General features: G+C 43.4%; 1 pseudogene; it reads right to left on the bottom strand.

Annotated features, from left to right (window-relative positions):
- Positions 1-8332: 8332 nt before the first annotated feature.
- Positions 8333-8764, bottom strand: LOC142660010 (syncollin pseudogene; annotated as a pseudogene).
- Positions 8765-8768: the final 4 nt, after the last annotated feature.

An 8768-nucleotide genomic window follows, 5' to 3' on the forward strand; every position in this document is an offset into this window, starting at 1 on the left:
GGCCCGGGCACCTCAGAAACAAGCAGTTAAAGGGAGCCAGTGCAGCACCCCCTTCCACCTACTGGAGTGATGCGCCCTGTGCAATGGCACAGGTCGCAAACCCCTAAGGCCGGCCCTGCCTATAGACTAGGGTCCACCAGCTTGTATTGTCGTACGCACCACTCGCTGTTTTAGCAGCTCACTCACAAAACCAGGTTTCTCCACTTCAAGCCGCTCGCTGAACACGCAGACCCCAGTTTTAGGACACAGCGTGGCCACGCTGTGATGTCCTGGCGCTGTTAGGGAGTGGCAGAACATTATCCAAGATGGTGTCCAGATGGTTTATCCCAGAGACAAATATTTTAGACCACCAGTGAGCCAACCATTATCCGCCACACATGCGATAAATAAAGCAACGTTACAGTGCAATAAACAGCAGCAAAACTTATACATGAAAGGCCAAGCTGAACACTCTTCTTGTGGGACGCCACCTAGAGGAGGAAAACAATATAAAATTACAGCACTTAAAGGCACGGTGCATAAATAAACTAACCACATTCTGGCATATATACAAATATACAATATATGTACTAAAGTCCTTTTTAACAGTTAGAGATTCTCCCCCATACATTTTGGCTGTGTCACCCCTTAGGTGTCATCTGGCTTTAAGGACCTGTCCAGCCTCATGTAAATAAAGTATAGTGATTGTTTTTTCAAGACCGCCAAGCTTTATTTGCATCAAACTGGAACACCCCTTTAAATAAACCAATCTCTTAGATAAGAAGAAGTAACTAGTGAATGTTTTACTACCAAACATAGCTATGGGAAACCTGAAGACAAACAAACCTTGGAAATGTTCCCAAATGATAAGGAGTTTTAAATACAAGAACAGTCCCCTTAGAAAAAATAAGAATATTCATGCTTGTAATGTTGTATATTATATGCCAAATTGAGTGGCATATGCAGCCAAATGAACAACTCAGAATCCAGGCAGTAAGATAAACAGTTCTCTCTCCCTCTCTCCCAGCAGGAAGTCCCAGCATGATCTTAAGCATCAATCTGCAATTAAATTACATTCAGCCAGTTTCCAGTATTATGTTTCTTCATAGTTACATGTAAGGTTATTATTTTCATCTTGCCTGACAGTCCACTGTCTTCTAATATGGTATTTTATCCCTTACACAAGGGAGATGTTAGTTTACTAGAAAAACATAATTCAACGGAAAGCACAGTATTACGCCGAAGGCCATACCTCAATTCCACCGTTGGGTAGGTAGCAATATAACGAGTCATTAATTAATATGCTAGAAATAAACAGACAAGTCCTCAGGGATACAGCATTATATGTAGACATGATCACCACCATTGATGCATCAACAGCCAGCATCAGCATTTCGCAGATCACAGCACAAATAGTTTTTCTTGGAAGAAATTACCTCTGCAAATGACATAGATTACCACAATGATTTATGTGCGCCTGGACAAACTGAATAATGCTTAATACTGGATATTACTGCTATTATTACCATCCGCACAGTACGTTGCTTGTTATAATGTACAGGGTTAATGAGAGGAGAAGTTATAAGATAAACAAACAGCAGAAATCTTCCTTCCCCTAAATCAGAGACCCCTCAGAGTTGTGTATCATCTGGATTGTTGCAATCAGTATGATTGACCCATGTATTGACCCACGTGGACTCAAGCAGGGATTTTTTGCCAATATCTTACATTCCTGCCTTTCCTCCAGGATCCTGTCTGCTGCTTTTCTTGTGTTACTCTATCACCCCCTGATGGCAGAAGTTTTAAAAAAGACGTATAAATATCAGGGTATCAAATTCCAATACTGACACATACATTTAGGGAAAAAGTAGATGCGGCGGGTAGTACACTTATTATACATGACCCCCATCCTAAAATACTCAGACTTTGCGCCAATTCAATGTCCTAATCAATGACGAAAGCCACACTGCACTAATAACAGTAAGAACCAAACTCTACCCTGATATCCGTCACAGTGCCTCCATAACAATCGTCACAGTGCCTCCACAACAGTAACAGACACACAGTGATAGTCATAGTGCCACCATATCAATGGTCATTTTCCATCCATAAAAGTAACAGACACGCTGTACCCCCATATCAGTGATAGTCATAGTGCGCCATAACAAGTCAGTGCCTGCACAACAGTAACACACATACTGTACCGTCATAACAGTCATAGTGCCTCCATATCAATAATCACAGTGCATCCATAACAGTAATACACACTGTACCCCAATTTCAGTGACAGTCACCGTACCTCCATAACAATAATCACAGTGCCTCCATAACAATTGTCACAGTGCCTCCACAACAGTAACTGACACACTATAACACATATTAGTGACAGCCACAGTGCCTCCATAACAACAGTCACAGTGCATACATAACAGTAAAAGACACGCTTTACTCCCATATTAGTCACAGCCGCAATGCCTCCATAACAATAGTCGCAGTGCATCAATAACAGCAACAGACACGCAGTACCCCCATAACAGTGACCGTCACAGTACATTCATAACAATAGTCACAGTGCCTCCACAACAGTAAAAGACACGCTGTACCCTTATATCAGTGACTGCCACAATGCCTATCATAACAAGTCACAGTGCATACATAACAGTAATAGACACGCTGTACCCAAAATCAATGGCAGCCTCCATGCCTCCATATCAATAGTCACAGTGTCTCCCCAATAGTAACAGAGACACTGACTCCATAATGACAACCGCAATGCGTCCACCAGTGCCCATGAAAGATACATAATACACCAATATTAGTGACAGCCACAGTACCTAAACAACAGTGACAAGGATGCACAATCCCTTGGGGCCCATATCAATGACGACCACAATAACCGCATAATGATAACCACAGTGCCTCCAACACAGCAACAGGCCTGCTGTATCACTATATCAGTAACAGTCACTGTACCCTAATATTAGTGACAGCCACAATGATGCCACCCTATATCCACAACAGTGGAAAGACCCGCTCTAGCTCTATATCAGTAAGGGTATGTTCACACGGCAGTGTCCGTAACGGCTGAAATTATGGGGCTGTTTTTAGGAGAAAACATCCCAGTCTTTTCAGCCGTCATGGCATGTGCAGGCGCTTGAACGCCGCGTCCATTCCGGACGTAACTGGAGCTGGTTTTCCATGGAGTCCATGGAAAACGGCTCCATTTACGTCTGAAGAAGTGACATGACACTTCTTTGGCGCGGGCGTCTATTTACGCGCCGTCTTTTGACAGCGACGCGTAAATATGCGCCTCGTGTGAACAGACAAACGTCAGCCCATTGCTTTCAATGGACAGATGTTTGTCAGCGCTTTCAAGCCATATTTTCGGATGTAATTCCAGGCGTAAAACGCCCGAATTATGTCCGTGAATAAGCCGTGTGAACATACCCTCACAGCCACGATGCCTCTTCAACAGTGACAGACAGGCTGTACCTCCAGATCAGTGACAGCCACAGTGCAGACAAGAAAAGACCTTTTGAAATATAAATAAAAACAAAACCACATCTGATTCATCTTTTGTTACTTTGTGGGGCTTTTTCTGTATTAATAGATGGGGCCTCAAAATAGTAAGACCACTCTCTATTAACTCAGAATTCCCTTAGTGTGTTTAAAAATGGTTTTTTTAAGCCAAACAACCCCTTTAAGGCTGGGTTCACACGAGCACATTACGTCCGTAATGGACGGAACGTATTCGGCCGCAAGTCCCGGACCGAACACACTGCAGGGAGCCGGGCTCCTAGCATCACAGTTATGTACGACGCTAGGAGTCCCTGCCTCGCTGCCGGACAACTGTCCCATACTGAAAACATGATTACAGTATGGGACTGTAGTTCCACGGAGAGGCAGGGACTCCTAGCGTCGTACATAACTATGATGCTAGGAGCCCGGCTCCCTGCAGTGTGTTCGGTCCGGGACTTTCGGCCGAAATACATTCCGTCCATTACAGACGTAATGTGCTCGTGTGAACCCAGCCTAATTGTAGATTCCTCGTTTAGTAAATCGGGAAGGGAGTTTACAGTTATCTTCTGGAGACTGGGACTAATGTGGGTGAATATATTTTGTGTACGGTGCTGCGGGATATGTTGGCGATAAAAATAAAAAAAATAAGTAAAGTAATCATCTAGTCAGGGGCGGAAACTGCAAAGTCTATGGGCCCTGGGGAGTTGTTACTCAAGTCCTATATAAAGCATCCATCAGAATCGGGGTAGATGGAGTCAGTAGTGCGTGGTTCCTCATGCACAAGGCCGTGTAACTGCTCTGTACAATTTCGGAACTGAAATAGGTCACCCATACACTTCTACTGTACCAGCCGATTATGTACAGAGGCATGCCAAAAAAAATTCAGTCAGATTCATACAGTGTCATGGCGTGCTCCATCGGACAGCGCATTACAGAGCAAATATCCCCTAGAAGTCTTGTTACATAAGAGCAGAATAACCCCGTAATACGGCCACACCAGGACCGTAGCTATAGGGGTCCTAGAGCCTGAGGGGGCACAAACGCCCCTAGGCCGCATAAGAAGACACCAGTATTATAAATGATAGGTGGGGGCCCTGTTAAAGGATTTTGCATTGGGGCCTAGGAGCTTCAAGTTACGCCTCTGGGCCACACAGCAGCACATGGAGTGCCTACAGCTCTGTAGTATGGACTCTATGTGCTGCCATATAGGATCCGTGCACATGGCAGGGCCATAACCCATATGGAGGAGCTATCATTTATTATGTGCTATTTGCCAGGCAGCTATTTGGGATTGCAATGGTCCTCCGCAAGTGTCAGGTGACAATGATGGATCCCTATACTCCTAAGTGACCAGCGCTGTTACCCGCAGAAGTGGCAGCGGTATATGGACATCCCGTCAGCTCTTCGAGCCTCAGGACTTTACAGGAGAAGATCGTTACCAAAATTGTCTGTTTAGTGGTTGGGGGCAATACTTTGTCTCCCTGCCGGAGCTTTTCTTTAGAACAGTGTCCTATTATCACATTTTATATGCCATAAAATCAGAGCTGATGTTAATTCACATTACTAAAAATCTATTCAATTTGCTTTTTGCTGCACACAGCAGCTTCTTCCCATCACGGCCATATATATGATGAAAATAATGGACAATAAAATTAACTAAAAAGAGGCAAAAAAGCTCTTGGCATAAGGATCATGCAGCTTAAAAGTAGCAGGGGAATAAAGCAAGAGGAAACTAATAAAAACCACAGCATTTGTTATGCGAGTGCTTGGAAAACACACTTAACATTTTACAATTTACTTTTAATTATGGCTCATTTGGTACTAAACGGCCATAATAAATAGATATCTGGTGTAATACTGCCATCTAGTGGTAATTTGGGATAAGGATGTATCATTTGTATATTAATATTGGACCTGATGGTGCTGGATTATCAGTCATAGAATAGAATATAAAACTCAATTGTTAGGCCACAAGCACACGATGTGTATCATGTGAGGATTTGCCACACTGATTTTCCTGCTGAAAATCCGCAGCATAATACAGTACAAGTAAAGTTTGAGATTTCAAGACTTTTTTATTTACACATTGCAGAATTTTTCCACACGCAAATTGACCTGCGGTGCAGATTTTAAAATTCACATCATGTCAATTTATCAGAATTGTATCTGACAAGTTTAAAAACAACGCGCCAAAATCTGCAGCATAAAATCCACAACTGTTTCCGCGTAAAAATGGAAAATCCGCATCTCAAAAGAGATTTTTTTAAAAATGCAACACTAAGTTTGATTTTACCCGCGGAATTACCTGCGGTTTTGATACAGATTTCGAGAACTTCAAGAAGGAAGCCCAAAATATAACGTTCATACAACAACTGCTAATATAGCTTTCGTAGTAAGGCAGTATTCACACGGGATGGAAATGCTGCAGAATTTCCGTGCAGGAAAATCCGCCACGGATTACAGTCCGAGCCACGTGGATGAGATTTCAACAAATCTTATTCACATGCTGCTGAACATTTTCCGGATGCAAATCAGAGCATGCTCCTTCTGTTCTGAATGTTCACTGTAGATTTCAGCTTTTCCAATGTATAAGTGTAAATTCACACAGGGCGGATACGCTGCGTAAACATACACAACATATCCGCCCTGTTGCCCGCAGGGAATTCCGGCCGAAAAACTGCAGCAAAAAAAAACAGCTATACTTACCATGGTGACGCGTCCCCGAGACATCCTGACGTTCTGCAGCCCTGGGATGACATTTCATCCCGATTGGTTGCAGCAGTCACATGGGCTGAAACCTCATCCCAGGAGGCCGGCCTGGATGAAGAAGCAGAAAATTCTGGGTAAGTATAAGATTATTATTTTTTCCCCGGGTTGCGATTTTTGTGGCGGAATCGCAGCTTTGCCGCCGCAAAAATCGCAATTTGTTGCAGGTTTTACCTCCCCACAACAAAAAAGCAGCGATTACACAAATACAGTTCACAGAGATGTTGTCTGCAATGCAATGGGATTATTGGAAAAAAGGGGCTTTCAAGACCACTGCATTGTGCCCACATTATTAAATTATGCAACTTTCAAATACTTCTAGTACCAATTCTGTTCAGTCGCGGCTCGTTCCGTGATGTCCGTCGACTCGTGATGTCACTCTACATGACGCCACACCATAGCAGCCTGTGATTGGTCACCTTCCTATACCGCAATGTAAACATTGGCGAGCAGCGAGTTAGTTTCCCCATAACCTCAAAAAACACTACTTTAAGGCTAGGGCTACACATCAACTTTCACCGCGACACAGCCATGGCAAAAGATCGCTGTGCCGCGTTGCCTGCATCGCGAGTGATAAAAGTGAATGTGGTCGTAAATTGCCACAACATGAGTCGCAAAAAATCCAGCGGTGACGTGACCACATTCATTTTCATCACTTGGGATGCAGGAAGTACGACAAAGCGATCTTTAGCCGTGCCACCTGTGTTGCGGTTAAAATCACTGTGTAGGCTTAGCCTAAGGTGTCCACCTTCGAGCCGCATTGAACCATTTACATACAGGATTCATCTTGTATTATAGTGCAGGGCTGCATTCATACTTCTGAAGGCTTCAGAGCTGAAATCTCACAGTATCTCTTGCTGCCACAATGACTGTACAAAACTTGTCAATTAATAATTTGGGGAAGTGTAATCTTTACACCATGCACTCTACATTAATCTCTCATAATAAATGCTAACAGTCCTCTGCATTATCGGAGCTTTACTAAGCGTTTAGGCCTTATTCACACGAACGTGTGCGTTTTGCGCGTGCAAAAAACGCAGAGTTTTTTGCTCGTCGCAGTTGCGTGTGTCATCAGTATGTGCTGCGTGGCTGCGTGATTTTCACGCATATGCCATGCTTATGACACGCGGTTTTGAAGTTTCGAAAAATAAATGTTTTTTCCTTCATTTCTTTATCTACTGTTGCGCGAATCACGCACGTCGCACGGAAGTGCTTCCATGTGCCGTGCGAGATTTTCACGCACTCATTGTCTTCAGTTGTCACAGATCACAGCTCTGCCACAAAGCAGCCAACCCTGAGGTAACTAATTAGCGGGTAAGCATCACCTATAGGTAATGACTTACATATAATTGTACATGTTTACTACTGGACATTCATTTTAAGTGCAGCAACATTTCTTTTGCTTATCATCTCTACTGTATCTCACGTATGTCTAGTTCTGCAAACCTTGAGACATTTACCTACAAATGACAAGTAAAGACAGTAAATGTTAGGGTCACCTGTGGGATATCACAGCATGCTGTATGAGGATCCTAATCAGGTGTCCAGAACGGTTTTGGAAGCAGGTATATTTGAAAAGACTATACAAATCCAATGCTGCAGTCATGGTAAATCTGAATTCAGCAACCAAGTTTTACTGCAACTGGAGTTCTGGGTTTATATTGTCTTATCTTATCAACGATACCCTTATAAGATTTGGTCAGAAAGCTTCTATAAAAGGGGTTGTATAAGATTAAATAAAAAATTCTACAGAAAAAACACAACTGATGTCCATGATCTGTGTCTGATATTGCAGCACAGCCCTATTCACTTGAATGGGGATGAGCTGCAATACCTGGCACAGCCCATTGACAACAGTGGCGCTGTTCCTGAAAGATGAAAAACTTGCCTCTTTAATTATGAGAGTCAATATGTGATACAAAAAAATGAGCGAACTTCCCCTCCGTCCCCAATCTCCCTTGGTAAAGATGGTAAATAATCAAAAACATAACTACAAGACAGAGAAGATGGACCTTTATTGAGCCACCATCATCAGTCTGGCATTGCCCAGGAGTCATCTTGTATCTCGTTAGGTGCATGTACAGTAATAAGACTGGATGGAATCATTCCAGTTTCCGAAAAGTCCATTAGTGTAGTCCTTTAACTGATAGACCACTCCAGCACTAAAGGTACGGTTGTTGCCCAACTTGCCCGATTTACTCCACACTTTTAGGCTGCAACGACTTGAAACTACCAAGGATGAAATCTTGCTTCCCCATCCCAGTGGCATGTAAGGGAAGTCATCACCAGTCTTGGCATCTAGGTAGGCACCACCACAGGACTGGTCAAAGTAAATATTGCTGTGTTCAAACATACGGGCACAGAGCTTCTCACCATCATCGTTTAGCAGGTTGGCTGATGTGGGGCACAGAGCAAGAAGCCCCCCGAAGAAGAAAGGTACCAGGAGCACCGAGTACAGCAGTTTCATGGTAGCAGCAGACACGGATCTGATCGCCGACATGACG

Source organism: Rhinoderma darwinii, chromosome 8 (genome assembly GCF_050947455.1).
Source record: "Rhinoderma darwinii isolate aRhiDar2 chromosome 8, aRhiDar2.hap1, whole genome shotgun sequence".
Taxonomy (NCBI): Eukaryota; Metazoa; Chordata; class Amphibia; order Anura; family Rhinodermatidae; genus Rhinoderma; species Rhinoderma darwinii.